The sequence below is a fragment of the Macaca mulatta genome, chromosome 5 (assembly GCF_049350105.2).
Source record: "Macaca mulatta isolate MMU2019108-1 chromosome 5, T2T-MMU8v2.0, whole genome shotgun sequence".
Taxonomy (NCBI): domain Eukaryota; kingdom Metazoa; phylum Chordata; class Mammalia; order Primates; family Cercopithecidae; genus Macaca; species Macaca mulatta.
Genome location: NC_133410.1, coordinates 160524053 through 160544159, shown reverse-complemented (window position 1 = coordinate 160544159; position 20107 = coordinate 160524053). Strand labels below are relative to the sequence as shown.

The following is a 20107-nucleotide window of genomic DNA, read 5'->3' as shown; positions in this document are numbered from 1 at the left end:
CTTTTCTATCACATCATCAGGCTGCAAAGTTTCTAAACTTTTATGCTCTGCTTCCTCTTGAATGCTTTGCCATTTAGAAATTTCTTCTTCCAGATAACCTAATTCATCTCTCTCAAGTTCAAAGTTCCACAAATCTCTAGGGCAGGGGCAAAATGCTGCCAGTCCCTTTGCATAGCAAGAGAGACCTTTACTCTAGTTCTCAGAAACTTTGACATCTCCATCTGAGACCACCGCAGCCTGAACTTTATTGTCCATCACTATCAGCATTTTGGTCAAAGCCATTCAACAAGTCTCTAGGAAGTTCCAAACTTTCCCACATCTTCCTCTCTTCTTCTGAGCCCTCCAAACTGTTCAAGCTTCTGCACGTTACCCACTTCCCAAGTTGCTTCCACATTTTCAGGTATCTTTACAGCAGTGCCCCACTCTCCAATAAACAAATTTATTGCATTAGTTCATGTTCACACTGCTGTAAAGAAATACCCAAGACTGGGTCATTTACAGAGGAAAGAGGTTTAATTGACACACAGCTCTGCATGGCTGGGGAGGCCTCAGGAAACTTACACTCATGGTGGAAGGGGAAGCAAACATGTCCTTATTCATATGGCAGCAGGAGCGAGATATGCTGCACAAATGGGGAAGAGCCCCACATAAAACCATCAGATCTCATGAGAACTCACTCACTATCACAAGAACAGGATAGGGGTAACTGCTTCTGTGATTCAATTACCTCCCACTAGGTCCCTCCCACAACAAGTAGAGATTATGGGAACTACAACTCCACAAGAGATTTGGGTGGGAACACAGCCATACCATTTCATATGGTTTGGTGCCACTACCCTGATGGGTGCTAAGGAGCCAGTAGGCTTACCTACTATTGCCTTTGCACCACTGGGGCAAGTGTCAACACATGAATAAAGGCAAATATCATCTTAGTATTATTATGAAAATAGTTTTGACCTCAACAGACTCTCTGAAAGGTCTTGGGAATCCTCAGGAGGTTTACAGATCACACTTTGAGAGCTGCTGCCATGGAGAAACCAATACCCCAAGAGACACGGACTCAAGTAGAGGTGATCCAGATCCTTTTTAACTGGTAGAGACCACAGAAGCAGCTCCAGATAGCAAACATATTCCCGGAATAGACAAGGTTCTAGTCCTAACTTAAATCCTTTGCAATTTATGTTTTTTTCTACTGGAACCACAGTTCTCCTATCTGAAAGATGAAAATCATATCTTTCCTAACCACTTCAGAATTTTATTATGAGAATAAAACTTCAATTATGTGTGTGAAAATAATTTTTTCTTAACGTATTTATTGGGTATAATTGACATAAAATAAACGGCACATATTTAAAGCATGTCTTGATGTTTTGACACGTAGATACTCCTGTGTAATCATCACCACAGTCAACACAATGAACATATCCATCATGCCCGACATTTCCTTTTGTCCCTTTGTAACCTGTTCCTCCTACCTCTATGTTCACTCCCTGATCCCTAGGCAACGATCAAGTTACTTTCTGTTACAATAGATTACTTTGCATTTTCTAGAATTTTATATAAATAAAATTACATTGTAGATACTCTTTTTTTGACTGGCTTTTTCCACTCAACATAATTATTTTGAGATTCATGCATGCTGTCATGTGTACCAGTTGCTCATTCCATTTTATCCCTGAATAGTATTCCAGTGTATGGGTATACTATAGTTTTTTTATCTATTCACCTGTTGAGGGACATATCTATTCACCTGTTGAGGGAATGTTGCTTTTAGCTTTTGGTTATTACAAATAAAGCTGCTTTCAACATTGGCATACAAATTTTTGTGTGAACATATCTATTCATTTCACTTGGGTAAATACTTAGGAGTGGAATGGCTAAATCATGTAACAGGCATGTGTTTAGCTTTTTAAGAAACTGCCAAACTGTTTTTCCAAAATGGTTGTCTTATTTTACATTTCTACTGGCAGCATGTGAGTATTGCGGTTTCTGCACACCCTCCCCACCAGTTGGTATGGTCAGTCTTTTAAAGTTCAGTCATTCTATTAGGTGTGTAGTATGTGCTAAAGTGATTTGAGGCCAGGCACAGTGACTCTTGCCTGTAATCCCAGCACTCTGGGAGGCCGAGGTGTGTGGATCACCTGAAGTCAGAAGTTTGAGACCAGCCCGGCCAACTTGCTGAAACCTCTTTTCTACTAAAAATACAAAATTAGCTGGGTGTAGTGGTGCGTGCCTGTAATCCCAGCTACTTAGGACGCTGAGGCAGAAGAATTGCTTGAACCCAGGAGGCAGAGGTTGCAGTGAGCCAAGATTGTACCACTGCTCTCCAGCCTGGGCAAAAAGAGCAAAACTCGGTCTCAAAAAAAAAAAAAAAAAAAAAAGTGACTTGAATGCCAAAAAAATCTCAGGCCATGTGGATCTAGCTTGCATACACTTCCCAATCATTGATTAATAGTTTTGTAAATATTTTCCAAGGTTTTTGAGACATTTTTAATTCTTAATAAAGATGGCACATTCTTCAACAGCAATGATGGGGATTTTAATTTTTTTGATATTTTTTAAAAGCACTGTAGACTGCCCAGTGAGAATATTTTCTTCCTATCCTTCCCCCAACAAATTCTCCAAACTACTTCATGTCCATATTTACATCCAGTCAAATAAACATAGCTTTGGAGGATTTTACAAATTAAAAGGCCATTCCGCTAATATGTCCCGATAACATCGGTAATTTCTGTTGGTTTTGTCTTCACATCATTAGGCCAGTTCTTACATTCACTGCAAAGGCAGCTCCAGCAGGAAGATTAGAGACTTGGGGTGACTGGAGGCAAAATACGTTTGGAATGTTCTTGCAGCTACTTCTTAAATAGAAATAACCTACACAATGCAATTCTTCCCAGAGACATCCTGATTTGCATCCCCAGAATCACACTCAATCTCGTACAAGACAGAGAGCCTGGCTAACTCTGCTAAGGAGGAAAAAATATATAGAACGTTAAATAGCAGGGAAGACCAGAACAATTTCTAAAAATAAACACTAATTAGATACACTTTTTAAAAACAATGCTTAGTTCCTTGTTTTCCCGTCAATGTTAATTTATCATGTTACTGCCTGTGATTAATAAACCCTTTTTATCAGTGTTAACAACTTGATAATTTATAAAATACTTTTAGCGGCATTATTGCACTACATCTATAAGGAATGCCCATTTTTAGAAATTAACAAAAAATGTAGAAAGAATGCCCATTTTTAAAGATTAATAAAAAACAAAAAAATGGGAGTCTTAGAAAAGTTAAGTAGCGTATCCAAGCAGCCCCTATTCGTTTGCCATGGCTGTGTAAAAAATGACCTCAGAGTTAGCTCTATGGTTTGAATGCCTGTTCTCACCAAAACCTCCACTGAAATGGAATCCCTAATGTAAAAGGTAGGGCCTTTAAGAAGTATGTGGGTCATGCCACTTTGCCTTCGTGGGTGGATTAATGAGTTAATGGATTAACGGGTTACCACGAGAATGGTTCTGTTACAAAAGCCAGGTCGGCTCTCAGTGTGCTGCCTCCACCCCATGTGATGCCATTTACCATGTTATGATACAGCATGTGGCCCTTGCCAGATTCAGCTGCCTGATCTTGAACTTCCTAGCCTCCAATACTGCTAAATAAACCTCTTTTCAAAACTAAATTATCTAGTCTTGGGTATTTAGTTACAGCAACAGGAAACAGACTAAGACACTTAGCAACTTTAAAGAACACTAATTTATTATACCATAGTGTCCATGAGTCAGGAATTCAGGCATGAATTAACTGGGTCCTCTGCTCTAAAATCAAGGCAGGGGCTGCAACTTCATGTAAGGCTTTGATTTCTCTTCCAAGCTCACGTGCTTGCTGGAGGAATTCAGTTCCCTGCAGTTGCTGTTTTGTCTTAGAACTTGAGTTGCAAGTTTTCTTGCTGGCTATCCGCTAGGATCATCTCAGCTCCTAGAGGCTGTCCTTGAGTCCTAGTCACACGACCATCTCACAACACAGTAGATTATTTCTTCAAACCCAGCAGGAGATGCTCCAGTCAGCTATGATGGAGTCTTAATGTAAAGCAATGGGAGTGACTAACCCAGCACCTTTGCCATTTAACAGAAACTAATCAAGGGAGCCACTATCCCACCATATTAATGAGCCCCACACACTCTCAAGGGGAGGAGACTATACAGAGTGTATGCACCAGGGAGCAGGAATCTTGGGATCCATCTTAGAATCCTGCCCTTCACAGATCTGCAGATAATAAACTGTAAGGATCAGAGTGCGGGTGTAGATGATCCAACAGTTTTCCATGGGTGTTTAAGAGATGTGTCATCAAGAGGCCTTGAGCACCTATATACCCACGCTTTATCACATCTATTTCCCCTGTAGAGCTCCTTGTCAACATCAGTGAGTCCCCAGTTCCCCCAGTAGAAAACACAGTTGAAGCATATTCAGCAGTACCTGGATCACATGACTTGACCTTAGTTTGGACGAGTCTGAGGTGGCTCAGGAAGATATCCTGAGTGCCAGAAAACAGCGCCACTGATGGTGCCACGCTCCCTGGGTTGCCAACAGCATTTTTTCACCCAGTACACAGATAGACAGGCCAGTCTGCGTGTGGCTGCCGATTCCCTTTGAGGAGCTGCCATCCTTTGCTTCTTCACTTCATAGTTGTATTAGTTTGTTCTCATGCTGCTAATAAAGACATACCTGAGACCAGATAATTTATAAAGAAAAGATGTTTAATTGACTCACAGTTCTACATGGCTGGGGAGGCCTTACATTCATGACGGAAGGCAAATGAGGAGCAAAGTCACATCTTACATGGTGGCAGGCCAGAAAGCGTGTGTAAGGGAACTTTCCTTTGTAAAACCATCAGATCTCATGAGACTTACTATCACGAGAACAGTATGGGAAAGACTCTTCCCCATGATTCAATTATCTCCCACCAGGTCCCTCTCATGACACATGGGAATTACGGGAGCTAAAATTCAAGATGAGATTTGGGTGGGGACACAGCCAAACCATATCAATAGTCTTCCCAGTGACTTTATTGAGAATATAGCACCACCTTCCCCTCTTTCTCAATTTCCAATCACAGTTCAGAGAATCTTTCTCCATGTCCAGCAATCTTATGTCAGTCATCTTATGACATGGTCCCATCGCCTAGAATTATCCTTCCATTGAAGTCATCACTAGCCACTCAACAATATTTGTTCTCTCCTTCCTTGGGCACAAAGCTAAAGTATATTCCCCAACCTCTCTTGCAGTGAGGTTTGGCCACATGGCTAGGTTCTCTGCAATGGAGATGAGGTAATATGGGTCACTTCCTGCTCTGGCCCATAAAAACTCTCCACACTTGCTTTTTCATGTTCTTTCCCCTTGCTTTGGCTAGCTGCAGATCTTGGTGAGGTCTTTGGGGATGAAGAAGCCACAGACAGAGGGAACCTGGGAGAAAAGTTGATCCTTCAACCTGTGCTCCCTCTCAGAATAGCTACATGAGAAATACAGTCTTCTATGGTGTTGAGGCATTGCCCATGTGGTCTATTTGTGGCCTCAGCCTAACCTGCACTAACATGTTCAATTGTACTTCCCTACTTCCTAGCCCAGTGCTCATCACAAAGTAAGCAACTAGTCAAAGAATGAATCAGTAGATATTTGTCTGTCTGAGCATCCTATTGTATTCTATTCACTTTCTTCTAGCAACTCAATGGAATTTCATTATAGCAAACAATAAATGCTCCAATAAAACCTTTAATGTCAGCATTGAATGTTCTGGGTATTGATCATAGATCACCTTGATATTACATTAGATTTCTTGACCAATTTCATCACCTGTAAGTCATTTGCCTATCTGGGGGCTAAGAACTGCTGTGGCAGGTTGCCAAGCACCCTAGTTTCAACTTGGACCCTTCTGGTTTATAATAATACCTATCATTTATCAAATGCATAAAATAGGCCAGCCAGACTGCACCATACACACACACACACACACACACATTTTTCATCCAAACAACAAAAAACCTGTGATACTGGTATGACTATCATCATATTATCATATTGGTATTACTATCATAAGAACCAAGGATCCGAAGTTGAGGAATTATGCAGTGTCAGGAGGTGGTAAAGCAGGCCTCAGACCCAGGTGCTCTTTCATCTCTCTGTACAGACTTCCCATCTACTGCTGTCCCACACTTCAAGGTTTCACTGCCACTGAGCCATCTGCCTTCTTCACCAGGAGTAACACAGTCACTGCAAGCCCATATGGCACCTTTGTATGAATTAGAACAAGGACCCCTACATCAAGACACTTTGATGATATCTACCAGAAATTTGTTGGAACAAACACACAACTTTTCTATATCAATAATCTATATCTGTATCTTTATCTATATCTTTATCTATAATGTACATGGTAGTGCTCCTTAAGTTGTTCAGTGTTCAACCCCTATAACTGTGTGGAGTTGCCCTGGGGCGGGGGCGGGGGGAACAGCAAATGGTCATGTAGGTTCTGAGGCAGGTTTTAACACAACTGGTCTATAGTGAAGCTACTGGTGCTCAGAAGACTCATTTTCTATAGGAGTTTGGTGGTTCTGTCTCCCTATTCTAATAAAAATAAAAATAATTTAAAAACCTGTCACAGATGACTCAAGAAGAAGACTGCTTTATTGTCTTCCCCAGCTTCTATTCCTTTGATTGCGAACTCTACCTAGGAGTAGCTACCTGGACCATGTAGCTCATTTTACTCCTTCCAGAAATGCTGTGGGGCTCTGAAGTTACTAACTTCAGGCAAGCGTAGAAGGAAGCATGCGCTGTCCTCACTGGCAGAGTCAGCAGCAGCAGAGTGGCAGACGATGCAGCCAAACCTTCCCTTAATGCTGACCTGGCAACTGCATTGTCCCTTCTTTATTCTGCAAACTGCAAAGAGAAATGAGGGAAAATGAGTTCATTGGTGTATCTTTAAATGAATCAAACATGTATTTGTTCACCAAGGCAGTGTATTAAGTGGAGCCTGAGAACAAAGGAGATGAGATAGTGTTAAAAACTATTAGTTAACAATAATACATTGTTTCAAATAGCAAGATGGATGTTGAATGTTCCCAACACAAAGAAATGATAAATGTTTGAGATGATAGATATGCCAATTACCTTGATCAATATATGTATTAAAATATCACTATGTACCCCATGAATATGTACAATTATTATTTGTCAACTTCAAAAGTAAAATAAAAATCATGTTATAGAGAAAAAAACTCCAATATAGTAACTAAAGAACTTGAAAGGTTGAGGGAAGTAGAATTCCCAGCGCTGCTGCCCATATTCATAATCAGCAGTGTTTCTAGTTTCTTAATCTAGAAAATAAAATTGGATGTGGATTTTTCTGCTTTAGGAACATAATTGCTTCAGAGCAGAATGAATTATTAAAGTTAACACTAAGTCATCTGGAAAGAGGCATTTAGGCTCTGACATCTGGATGACTAGCAGCCACCAGAGGTTACTTAGCCTCTGTGAACCCTGGTTTTCTCATCTGTGTAATGGGAAAAGGAGTACCTACTTCATAGGGTTGTTGTGAAAACTAAGTAAGAAAATTAATATAAACCATTTATCTAAGCCTCCTTCATTTAGCAGGCACCAGTAAGTACTAGTTATTACTATTAACCTAATAATAATAATAACAACAACATAAAACATATTAAGCCCACCTTCCCCGAGGGTGACAAGACATTTCTTCCCATTATCTTATGGCATTTAGCAAAGTTTCTCCCAAAACTTGACACTTACACCTTGAAAGAAATTCTGAAGGAATGAACAACTATAGTGAATAATTAATATTAATTCTTGTTTTTTTTTGTTTTTTTGTTTTTTTGTTTTTTTTTGAGACAGAGTCTTGCTCCGTTGCCCAGGCTGGAGTGCAGTGGTGTCATCTCAGATCATTGCAAGCTCTGCCTCCTGGGCTCACGCCATTCTCCTGCCTCAGCCTCCCCAGTAGCTGGGACTACCGGCGCCCGCCACCACACCTGGCTAATTTTTTTTGTATTTTTAGTAGAGATGGAGTTTCATCATGTTAGCCAGGATGGTCTCGATCTCCTGACCTTGTGATCCGCCTGCCTCAGCCTCCCAAAGTGCTGGGATTACAGGCGTGAGCCACTGCGCCCAGCCAAGTGAATAATTAATTCTATAACATGTGATACAAAATTTGTATGCAAAAATCACTACTTGCCACATCCATGCCCTCCAACTCTCCTGGCATGGATTAAGGTAGCAATTTTAACAGAGTACAGTCTTCTGAGCCTGAGAGATAAAGAATAACAGTCCATTGAAACGAACTACCATGAGGAGGGGGAATTTGGATAGACTCTTACTAGTAAATTGTGGCGGTCTCTTTGGACCTGAGAGTCAGGTTCTCCTAGCTGCCCGCTCCTATACTTCTGCGGTCTGATCTGGATTTAGACATGGGACTATGCACCCAGAGAGAAAGAGAACTGGGAGTCTAGATTTAGCCAGGGAAAGGTGAGGCTGGACTCAGGTCTGAGTGCATTCTGCATTACCTCTTCTCTACTAGTCCTCAGTAAAAATAAGAGATACAGATTGAAAAGTTTCTGAGTTGATTTTACATTCGAATGTGATGCAAATGTAGTTATACAAATGGCTATTTGTTCAGGTAGAACAGATCTGAAAGAAAAAATGGTAGGATGAAATGGAGGAGTAAAAGACACTCCCTATAACTGAACAGCAGTGAGCTTCTAAAGGTCCAGAGCTACCCCAGTTTGATTGTAGAGGCTGTGCAGTGTGCAACCTAAACAACTGTACATGATGATCCTGAATGGGTCTAAAATCCCGTTCATATGCTTACTTCCACAAATGTCAAAGGCACACCTAGTTGTGCTATCTCAAAGGTATCCATGCCTCCCTCCCAGTCTGCTCTGTTTAGGTTACAAGGTCCAGCCTGAAGCCCCATGGGGTTGGAAAACTCAAAGGGACTCCTAAGTTTGAGGATCATTCTAGATAGCAGGCAGCACTGGGGACCATTATAGTATTGTTGCTCCTTTGAGTCCTATTCTACAGCAACTTCGCACTCTGGAGGCTGCCAGTTACAAGCCATAGAAGGCAGAGGGTTGTGTTCTTGGTGAAACAAATCCCTGGGCCCTGCATGCTCACTCCTCCTGACAGCATGGCTGTGGTGGTACCCTGCATTTTTCTCTGTTTAGTAGATGGAATACAGCCTAAAGCCAGAAATGAGAGATGCACACTTGCTACTGAAATCTCAGGGCTGATGTCAAGTTGATGTCCTGGCCTAATATAGAAAAGGGAGACTCTCTATTTTTCAGATAACTTGTGTTTCTCTATAGAGGAGGTGGGGTTGGCAACGCATCACCTGTTGCCTGCTTGGAATGACTATGCCCTTGGCCAACAGCAGGCAAAACCGTGGCAAATGTGCCAGCAACACCATGCTACTTGTAGGTGGATGGCCTTCAAGAGGGAAAGAAAATCAGGAGCTCTTCTTTCTTCCAGGTTCTGAAGCAGGGCAACAGGGGAAGCATATATTATGGTGCCAGCATAAGTAAAAATGTTCCATGTTACTTTTTTGTACTATACTATTCTATATTATGTCATACTGTTTTATATTATGTTAATTAATCATATCATATGCCATGTCACCTTTATGTCATATCATATGGTACATGTGACAGGATGATATAATACTCTTTTAAGGGGGAAAATTTATCTGAAACTTGAATAAACCCCTTAGGAAATTCCAATCATGATTTTTTTTTTCTCTTTGTTTTTGTTTACATGTTACCTTTGCCTCTTTCTTTGGCAGTTTGATATTGAGGTTAATATTAAAAGGATGCTATGAAGAATCCTACAAAACTGTAAAAGACAAGAAAATGACAGGATGCTTTCTGGGTCAGGCTGAGCTTGTTGTGAAAATGGAGTCCCTGCAAAGTTTGATAATGGGATGATGAAGCAGAGAGATGCAGGAGTTAATGACACTGAAGAGAGCTTGGGGAGTGGTGATGGGGTGAGGAAAAGGAGAGTGGAGCTGCACATGGGGAGTGGGGAAGAAGGAGGTTGCTAGGCAACTTCCCAGGGGCAGGAGAGAGAAATCCTGAGGGAGGAGGTGCTTTTGGAAGCGCTGTGGATTGCCATGGGCAGCTATCTGTGGCCAGAACAGACAGACCCGAGAGGTGGGTCACCTAGTTGGCAGCCAACTGTTTGCCCGAAGCTGCTTCCTGCAATAATAAACAGTCAGGAGAAGTCAAGGGTATACAGCCCAAGCACTGCGGCAAACCATCTGAGCAGTAGCTGGTGTGCAAAATAAGAGCAGAAGCTGTTCATTCTACAACCTGTGCCCTGGAGGAGATAATGGCATGGCCAGTGGTGCCTAGGGTTGTGGTTTGCAAACGCATTCATTGACTGCCAAATAGGTACCAGGTATTACTCACTGGGAGGAACAAAGGTTAAACCAGACATGATTCTTGTCCATAGCAGCTCTTCATCTCATAGGGGAGAAAGGCCTAAAGACATGTGCGTTGCTAATTAGCTATAGTCAGTGGGTATAAAACAAAGCCTAATTATTGAGAATTTGGACTATGGAGCCAGGTTCAAATCCCAGTCTGCATCGCACTAGCTATGTGCTCTGGGAAAACAGGACCTTGTGGAAGTTACTTAATCTCTCATTTGTAAAACACGAATGATCATTGTACCTATGTCATAGGGTTGCTATGAGAACGTTCAAATGAGTTGACAATTGTAAAGTGCTGAGGATAATGTCTAGCAAATAGTGAGGTTTGTTTGATAAGTTCTGCATAGGATCCAAAGAATCAGGGCTAGGAGTGCAGCATTGAATGTGGCGTAAGTACCTTGCCACGCATCCGTACTTCTATAAAGGTGATGCCCAGCTAGGGAACACTTGTGATGCTGGGGCTTACCAGCTTCCTGACTTTTCTATCAAATGGTTCTTTGATTATCCTATTGCATGGTTCACATTGTTGTAAGACACCTTCTCTGGGTGGAGGAAATCACGTCTTTCAAACTCAGATATGCAGCCTAAGGCAGAACTAGTTCTGAAAAGCATAGTTACCAGTTTCCTCAGCTCTCCTTCTTGTCTTCTTTTCTGTCATCTGGAATGGGGAAGAATACATGCCTTTCATGCTACATTTCCTTTGCCGTCAGTAGGGTCCTGCCCTAGCTCTCTTGTCTGCACAGGGTCCCTTTCCCTTCTCCATCTATAAAACCCTGAAGGCTGCCTGCAATTTTTCCCAGAAATTCATTTAGGTGTTTGGGATGCACATATCATCAGCCTTGCGTTTCCAACTTTCCTGGCCAGGTAAGCATGTTGCCTGTTCAACAAAAATCAATTTAGATCCACAGATCAGCACGTGATGTTCTTATTATCCCAGCCCTGCCTCCCTGCAAGAGTCTCCATGATACTTCGCTGGCAGGATCCAGGGCCAGCCAATTGCCACATAGAGAGACAACTCCAATGTCAGCTGTGCAAAAGACGGTTTTTTTGGCGTAAACACTTTGCAGAAGACAGAGGCGAAAAATGTCCTAAAACAGGAAGAAACACAGTCTTGAAGACCCATTTCTTCTGCCCTGGGATGCCCTCCCTATAGTCCCCAATCTGTCCACAGATCCATCTGGGGCCATCACTCCAGTGTCCCAGTGGCCAGGTCCACGCAGTCTGCATGCTCATTCTACCCTCAGGATTTTCCATGACAGGGATAGTTAGCAGACTATTCAAACTTCCAGTTTTCTGTCTCCAAAGAGCCTTTTATGGTCAACTCAGATAAAGGCTAAGATTCAGTTCTCTCATTTGATTCTGCGTCTGTGGACATTTGACAGAACGGGCAGAGATTTCTCTCTAAATGCCTAAGTCTCGCGGTAAACCGTAATTTTTGCATTAGGTATGAGGGCCTCTTTAGGGAGATAGTAAAATGCTGCAACTGCTCCCTCTGCACAGACTCTCTCCAGGCCCTGCGTGATCTGTCGGCTGTTTTCATCCTCATCCATCTGGTAAACTGGCCTGGGGCCTACTCACGAGTTGGTTGGACCCTTGACCTCAGGCACACGTCCAAAGCAACATGGGCTTAGATGGTTGGTCTGAGTAATGCCGGAGGTGCCATCTGTCCTGCAGGAAGACCATCCTCTGTGTCAGTCCTAAAGCATTGGCTCCATATTTTAATCACAGCTGGTAACTGTCACTTGCCAAAATGAAAGATACCTGAACAGTTAGAAAAGGAAGGCATGGGATTCAGGGGCAACTTTAAACATTAGCTAGAAGTTTCAAGCCACAGGAGGATCTCCTAAAAAAAATAGGAATGACAACAACAAAATAATAATAAATAAAATTAGAAAATTGCCCAAGAATAAGGAGTTGCCCAAACACTTAAAGAAAAAAAAAAAAAAAAAAACAGAAAGATTCCCACAACTTGCAGAATAACCTGGGAATGGATTTTGTCAAAAATCAGAGCTACCAAAACGGTTCTAACATCTGCCTCATAGATAATTTGCATTGAGGCCAGCATGTCTCATCTTTCCCCATTCCAGAAAATGCCCAGTTTCTCCTAGAGAAATCAGAAACTCCAGTATTTCTAGTAATATTCGCATGTCATGGAGGGGAAGTGACTACTCCCAGAAATAATATCACTGCTTACCCAATCCATGAAGTGAAAGAGTTAAAAGATATTTCTCTGTTCCAAAGGCCTATGGGCAGAATTAAAAGTAATTGCCAGAAAAGCCAGTTTCAAAACAGTCTCTACGCTTGCATTTATTGAAGGAGCTTATTGGATATACTGGTTGCAAGCAGGAAGAAATCTGCTGACCTGAGCTCCCTGCGGCCCTGGTCCTCTCCACTCTGGTAACACCCAGGCAGATCTTACAACTCCTCCAGTCACACCCAGATACCAACTCCAGGCCAGACCAATGCGATCTCTTGCCTGTATTTCAACTTTTGATTTCTATTGTATTAATTTAATGTTTCCCCCTTGCCCCCAGCTTGGGCCTGCTGTAGTTTGGGAAACTTGTTGGGGCAGGGCTGGGGGAAGAAGGAGGAGCCTGGAGCATCACAGTGAGGAGGAAGCCCCCTTTCTCGCTAACTTCTCCTCCAACTCACAGGGTCTAGTTCAAGGCCCTCAGGCTTAAGCCCAGGGCAGAAAGGATTAGAGGGAAAAATTGGAAAGACCCGTATGGGTGTAATCTAGTGCTGATGCTCCCTGGATACAGACTTGTATAGTGCAGGTGGGGGTTTTAAAGCACAAGGTGGTATGTAACTTGCCCAGTTAGAAAGTGGCAGAGCATGGCCGGGCGCAGTGGCTCATGCTTGTAATCCCAGCACTGTGGGAGGCCGAGGCGGATGGGTCACTTAAGGCCAGGAGTTCAAGACCAGCCTGGCCAACATGGCAAAACCTCATCTCTACTAAAAATTCAAAAATTAGCCGGGCAAGACAGCAAATCCGCTACTCTGGAGGCGGAGGCACGAGAATCACTTGAACCTGGGAGGCGGAGGTTGCAGCGAGCCTAGATGGTGCCACTGCACTCCAGACTGGATGGCAGAGTGAGACCCTATCTCACACAAAACAAAACAAAAAAGCAATAAAAGAAACTGGCAGAACATGGATTCTGGAGCCAACAGCAAGGAGATTCTATTTCCCTTAACTTGAGCACTGTTGCCTGTTACGACATCCTCAGCACCAGGCAGTCCCCGACTCTGTCCCCCACACTTCTGCTGGGGCACGCTGCCATCCAGGGGTCACCTTGACCAGAGTCCCTCAAGATGACTGGCAGTCAGATATCCTTAGTGTGGTCAACACTGCTGCTCAGGAAGCACAACTCTGAGTGGTGAGCTCTTCGCCAAGCAGCCTTCTTTCCACTCTGCCGCTGGCCAACTGCCCAGCCGGCCTCTAGCTTTTGATTTTCAGACACGCATGAGGAGCCAGAATCTGCCTGGAGACTCCAAATGTCCAGAGACTCATGTCAGACCCCTGAGAGGTACCTGAGGTCATCTTCCCTTGACTTTAGTTGAGGGAGGTTCCCAGCACCCTGACAACTCGCTCAAAAGAAATCGTCTCCCTCTGACTTTTGTATCTTTAAGGATTTCTTATACACCCCAAGGTGGGCCATAAGCTCAGGGCTGCAAAATCTGCTTCACAATCCCTTGACATTTCTTCTATGGGTGATTGGACATCTCCTGTTCTCAGACTTTGAGTCCTTGGCCAAAACTCAAAACTCAAAAAGAACAAAATAAAAGCTACATTGGACAACCTATTATACATGATAGAGGCAAGACTCTCCAAAACATAGTACATGTACATGCTAGGAGTAATACTCTTTAAAACAAAACTCTGTCTCCTAGGTTCTTCTTTCTACACACAACACACACACACACACACACACACACACACACACACACACACACATGAAACAGCAGGGAGGGCAGGAGAGAGAGAGAGAATAAAGAAGAATAAAGAAAAAAGAAAAGGAGGGAGGAAGAAAGAAGGAAAGAGAAAAAGGAAACGAAAAAGAGACAACAGAGAGAGGAGATACAATAAAGGAAAGGAGGGAAGGAGAGAGGAAGAAGGGCAGAGAGAAAGACAGAAAGTGAAAGAATGAAAAAAGAAAGAGTCTAAGGAGAGAGAGACCACATGCACACACAGACTGGGCACTGGCATCACTGGTGTAACTAACATGACACGAAGCCCGCTTTGTGTATCATATATAACAGTTTATGAGACTCTTTGTGGAATCTCCTAATAACAGCCTTTTAAAAAATGTATTATTGGCTGGATGCGGTGGGTAGCTCACACCTGTAATCCCAGCACGTCGAGAGGCTGAGGCAGGCGGATCACTTGAGGTCAGGAGTTCGAGGCCAGCCTGGCCAACATGGCAAAACCCCATCTCTACTAAAAATACAAAAATTAGCTGGGCGTGGTGGTGCATGTCTGCAATCCCAGCTACTTGGCAGGCTGAGGCAGGAGAATCACTTGAACCCAGAAGGCAGAGGTTGCAGTGAGCTGAGATCGCACCATTGCACTCCAGCCTGGGCGACAGAGTGAGGCTCTGTCTCAAAAAAAAAAAAAGAAAGAAAGAAAGAAAGAAAGCAAAACAAAACAAAACAAAAAGGTAAGGTAAGGTTTTCCTTTTAATACAAAGCAGCCCCCAAATCATTTTCTTTTCTAACAAAGATCAGCCTGTAAAATCAAGCTGCAGATAGAGAAAGGCAAGCTAGAAGCTTGCACAAGTGAATACCAGCAGCTGTGCCAATAGTAAGGGGACTAGGTATGTTAAAAACGGCAGCTACATCTTCCCTTTTCTTTGTCAACCATGTGTACAGTAAGGAGCAGGCAACATGGCACGGGCCAGGCAAAGACTTCATTTGCATAACAGAAGATTAGGGTGGGGCAGCCAGCTTCCTTGCATGCTATGTAACCACCTGGTCCAACCAATCTTTGGGCCCTCTGTAAATCAGACACCACCTCCTCAAGCCTGTCTATAAAATCCTGTGCACTTGGCAGTGGGCCAGAAGTCCCACTCAGGTGCCCCTCTCTCGCAGGAGAGAGAACTATTCTCCTTTCTCTTTCTTTTGCCTATTAAACCTCCACTCCTAAACCCACTTCCTGTGTGTCATGTACTTGATTTCCTTGGTGAGAGACAATGAACCTTGGGTATTTCTTCCAGACGACAATGCCACTTCAGTGAGTCCAATCATTGGGAGTGTTGAAATGAATGTTGGATGATCACCTGCCAGGTGTGCCAAACCTCATTGCCTGATCACCTGGGAAGCTTATTATTAAAATACCACTCCACCATCACCACCACCACCATCGCCACGGCTGCCCCAGAACTGAATCAGAATCTCCAGGGGTGGCAACTGAATATCCATGTTTTTTCACCTCCCCAGGTAATTCTGAGGCAGCCCATGTTTGAGATTCACTGCTGTAAAATTAGATAGAATTATCTCTACAGTTCCTTCTAATTCTAAGTTTCTATCATTCAATGCACATACCGGACATTTGAAATCATCCTTTGTGTCCATATAAAGCTTCTGAGCCAGACTTTCTTCTTCCCCGAGAAGAGGCCCTGAGGAAAATTCTTCAAAGCGTGGGGACCTCAAGGTCCTGATTCCAAACAGCAACAAACATGTGCTCTAAGATTAGCCATTCTGAACCATATTTCTCCCTGAAGACTTGTCTGTTTCCTCGGTGAAGCTATCCAAGCCTCCTAACCTCCCTCCAAGGCCACAGAGACCTCTTCTCCCTCCTCCAAACTCTGACCAGCAACCTGTGTCCTTTTTGCAGAGAAAGGGGAAGTAGAGGGCACTTCTCATATGCTCTCTGGCATCAGCTGTTGGGGGATTCAATAGGCCTGGTTAATAATGCCAGGCATCCCCAGCAAGTCACAAACTAATTGAGAAATAAGACAAAAGAATAGGGCATGTGGAGACCAAAATAACATCTTCATTGTTGATAAATGTGCTGTTAGACTAGCAGAATTCACAGTCACAGGCATCCCTGGGGACAGCTCTTCCCTGGGGCACAAAATCCCGCCCTTGCCAATGATCACAGAGGAGAGAGCAAAGCAAGCACTTCTTGTGGGCAGCCTGGCTCCTAACAGGAAGGGGAAGGAAGGGAGCATGGCTCTGTGAGCCCTGTTCCTCTTCATGGCTCTCCAGTTAAAACATGACCCTCCTCCTTTCTGGGGACGACTGGATGGAGAGTGACCAGCTGAGTCGCACAGGTGAACCCCCTCCACCTGGGACAAGCCCCCCAGAGCGGCAAGGAGGCTTCCTGCCTCCCCCAGTACTTTCTTATTCTTTTCTATGTGTCTTGTGTCCTTGATGGGATGATAAACCAACAGAATGCAGGGATTCTGTGTTATCTTCTGTTGATGTTTTCTCCAAAGTGCCTGGCTCTCTGCTGGGCAAATTATAGGAGTTCAAAAAATATGTTTGTTTGTTTTTGAAAAATAAAAGACAAAAGACACAGAAGCAAGGAAATGACAGAAGGGACAGGGAGGGAAGAAATAGGGTTGGGGGATGTGATTTGTAAGTTTATCTTAAAAATAAGGGAATTGTGATGATGATTTGTAAGTTTATCTTAAAAATAAGGGAATTGTGATGATGATTTGTAAGTTTATCTTAAAAATAAGGGAAGCATGAGGGGCTGGGGATTTGACTCTGAAAGCAGATGGTTTGAGTTCAAATCCTGCCTCAGCCCTTTACTAGCTGTATTGCTCTGGGCAAGTTGCCTAAGTTCTCTTTCATCTGTACCTACCCGAGTGGGTTGTTGTGAGCATTAAACGGGATTTGGCTCATCAAAGGGTTAGAATACCAGTTGACAAACATGACTTTCGGTTATTCTGACCTGATGCCTGTTTTTGTAAATAAAGTTTTATTGGAACCCAGACATACCAGTTCATTAATGTATTGCCTGTAGTGGCTTTTGCAACTACACTAGTAGTTGAAACGGAGATCTTATGACCTGCAAAGCCTAAAATATTTACCATCTGGCTCTTTAGAGAAAAAGTCTGCCTTTTGACTCCTGGCTTAGAACACAAAGCCCCATTCTTTCACCCTGTGAAGTAGAAGACTGAGTACCTATGTCACTCTCTGTAAAGCAGTGCTCGATTCTTGCAATTAGACATTGGTACTCCCTTCCCACTCTCATTCTATGGCACCTCAGACTCCTTCTATGGCACTTTTCACATGGCATTGTCTAGAGATTCTCCAGTCCGGGATTGTGTCCTATTCACTGCTCCAGCATAGTGCCTTAGACAAAATTGATACCCAGGAAATGCTTGCTCAATATTCATTGGTAATATACACACGCACAATAAAAACCCTCCTAAAGGAATAACTATAAACCTACAAAGTGACAAAGGCTAGAGTTCTGAGCAAGCCTCTCTGGACTTTTCACTGTTGCTGCAACAGGTAGGTTTTCGTGTCCTTCTTTCTGCCTCTTTATTTCTGTCTTCTTGCTTCTCAACATCTGGCTATGGTGGTAGTGGTGCTTGAGTGGCGACAGTCCTGCGCTCACTGATGAGCCTGCAATCTACAACTGGCATTCCTTTCCGTTTCTTGCATGGCCATCAGCCTTCCCTTCAATGCCTGGAAGTTCATATCAAGACATTCTGGCCAGGCAGGCATCAGTCCTTGGACAGATGCTCCTAGTGGGAGGTGGGGAATGCGTCCACCTGAGTCTCTCCCACCTTGTGTTCCACAGCAGGTGTGCCAGGGGCATTCCAATCATGCTTCTTGTGGACTTGCATCTGCCTCTGGTTTTCAGAGCTTCTGGTCATTTTCACTACAAAATATTTATCTCTATTTATCTGTCACATCACCAAAGCTGGTCCTGGATATTTCTTTTTTTTTTTTTTTTTTTTTTTTTTTTGAGACGGAGTCTTGCTCTGTCACCCAGGCTGGAGTGCAGTGGCCGGATCTCAGCTCACTGCAAGCTCCGCCTCCCGGGTTTACGCCATTCTCCTGCCTCAGCCTCCCGAGTAGCTGGGACTACAGGCGCCCGCCACCTCGCCCGGCTATTTTTTTGTATTTTTTAGTAGAGACGGGGTTTCACCGTGTTAGCCGGGATCGTCTCTCGATCTCCTGACCTCGTGATCCGCCCGTCTCGGCCTCCCAAAGTGCTGGGATTACAGGCTTGAGCCACCGCGCCCGGCCGGTCCTGGATATTTCTGACCAGGAAATATTTGAGCTGTGTTGTAAACAAGATCATGACCATGGGCACCTCCCTGATCCTCATCCTCTTCTTCAGTAAAAAAAAAAAAAAGAGGAAATGGTCACAAGTCCCTCTGATTCTAACATCGATGGCATCTATGAGGTCACATGAACCTTCAGTGCTAGCAATGTCTTTAAATGGGATTAGCAGCTGGCTTGAGCACTGACCTATTTGAGGGGCAGGTTGCTGACCCAATACTCCTCAAGTCCTCTGTCTGTAGGATGCTAGGATGCTGACCTTTCATCATCCCACTGACGTTATCTGGCCTAAATCCTCAGCTTGAAAGTAGAATTCCTTAAAATGCTCTGAGCTTCCCAAAGGCTCTTTGTGGTTCAAAGGTGAAGTCAATGTTTGCCTCCAAGTAGGAATTCATTAGCTGCTATTGCCAATCAGAGCTGTTTTCTCTGAGCAGAAACGAGCTCCTTGGAACTTTGCAGGTCTCTAGGTCAACAGCTTAACATGCAGGATCTGCAAACGCCTGTGGTCTCATCCACCAGAACTTGCAGGTACACAGCTTCCTCTCCCGACTCCGCAGCTCAGCTTCCCATCAGAAAACAGCTGAAAAGTACCTGCCATGTCTTGCTAGTGAGACCCAGGTCCCATCAGACATCAGACCACAGATCTAAGATGGAGCTAGAAGCTTGAATATCTCTCCTGGGTGTTCTGACACACTCATTCTCCAGCTTGACTGAAAAAGAAGAGCTTTTTTCTCCCCCTTATGGCATTTTTATTCTCATAGGAATCAGTAAGTAGAAACCTATTTGTAAAGTAATGGGTAAAATGATTACTGGGGTTTTTTTAAATGCTCTTTCTGATGTTTCAATTTTTATTTAACTCAACAGTGGCAGTTATACTGACAGCCACACTTATTCGTGATCCAGAGAAATCTTTGCTTAATACTGTATTAAGCACTATTGAGAAAGAACACCCCACAGATGGCTTTCTCCAGGTGTTCAGGACCTTTGCCACCCTCCTTCCACAGGAACTGACAATACTTCAGCAAAGCTGGCTCTTGAGGATGGAATTTCATTTTGGGCAGAGCACTGCCTCAGGATAGGCTTGGGAGTCTGCTTTCCTTAGATAAATGGGCCTAAAGATGGCAAGATCATCTTCCCAGGATCTACTGCCACGGCACACACATTAGGAAAAGACTTTATTCTGACTGCAGAAAGGCCACTGAATGAACCCCTTTTAATTAAAACCCCTGAACCTTCCTCATTAAGATTTTTGGCACATGCTGACAGTGGAATTTTCCTGCATGGTCCTTTTGGGAGCTACCTAGATGACTTTGGCAGAGAAATAACATATAAAGAACGTTTAGGATTATTATTATTGGGCCAGGTTCTCATCCTGTGTAACCC

At 43.5% G+C, this 20107-nt stretch overlaps 1 long non-coding RNA gene across 2 annotated transcripts in view; it reads right to left on the bottom strand.

Moving 5' to 3' along the window:
- Positions 1 to 6659: 6659 nt before the first annotated feature.
- The window catches only part of LOC114678185 (uncharacterized), a 28407-nt gene continuing 14959 nt past the window's right edge, over positions 6660 to 20107 (bottom strand). Inside the window, exons 3-4 of one of the 2 annotated variants that reach the window (XR_013417479.1) lie at positions 7716 to 7809; positions 6660 to 6927 (exon numbers count right to left, since the gene is read on the bottom strand). This is a non-coding gene — a long non-coding RNA (uncharacterized LOC114678185). The remainder of the gene's footprint in view (positions 6928 to 7715; positions 7810 to 20107) is intronic. The other variant, XR_013417478.1, reaches the window with a different exon arrangement.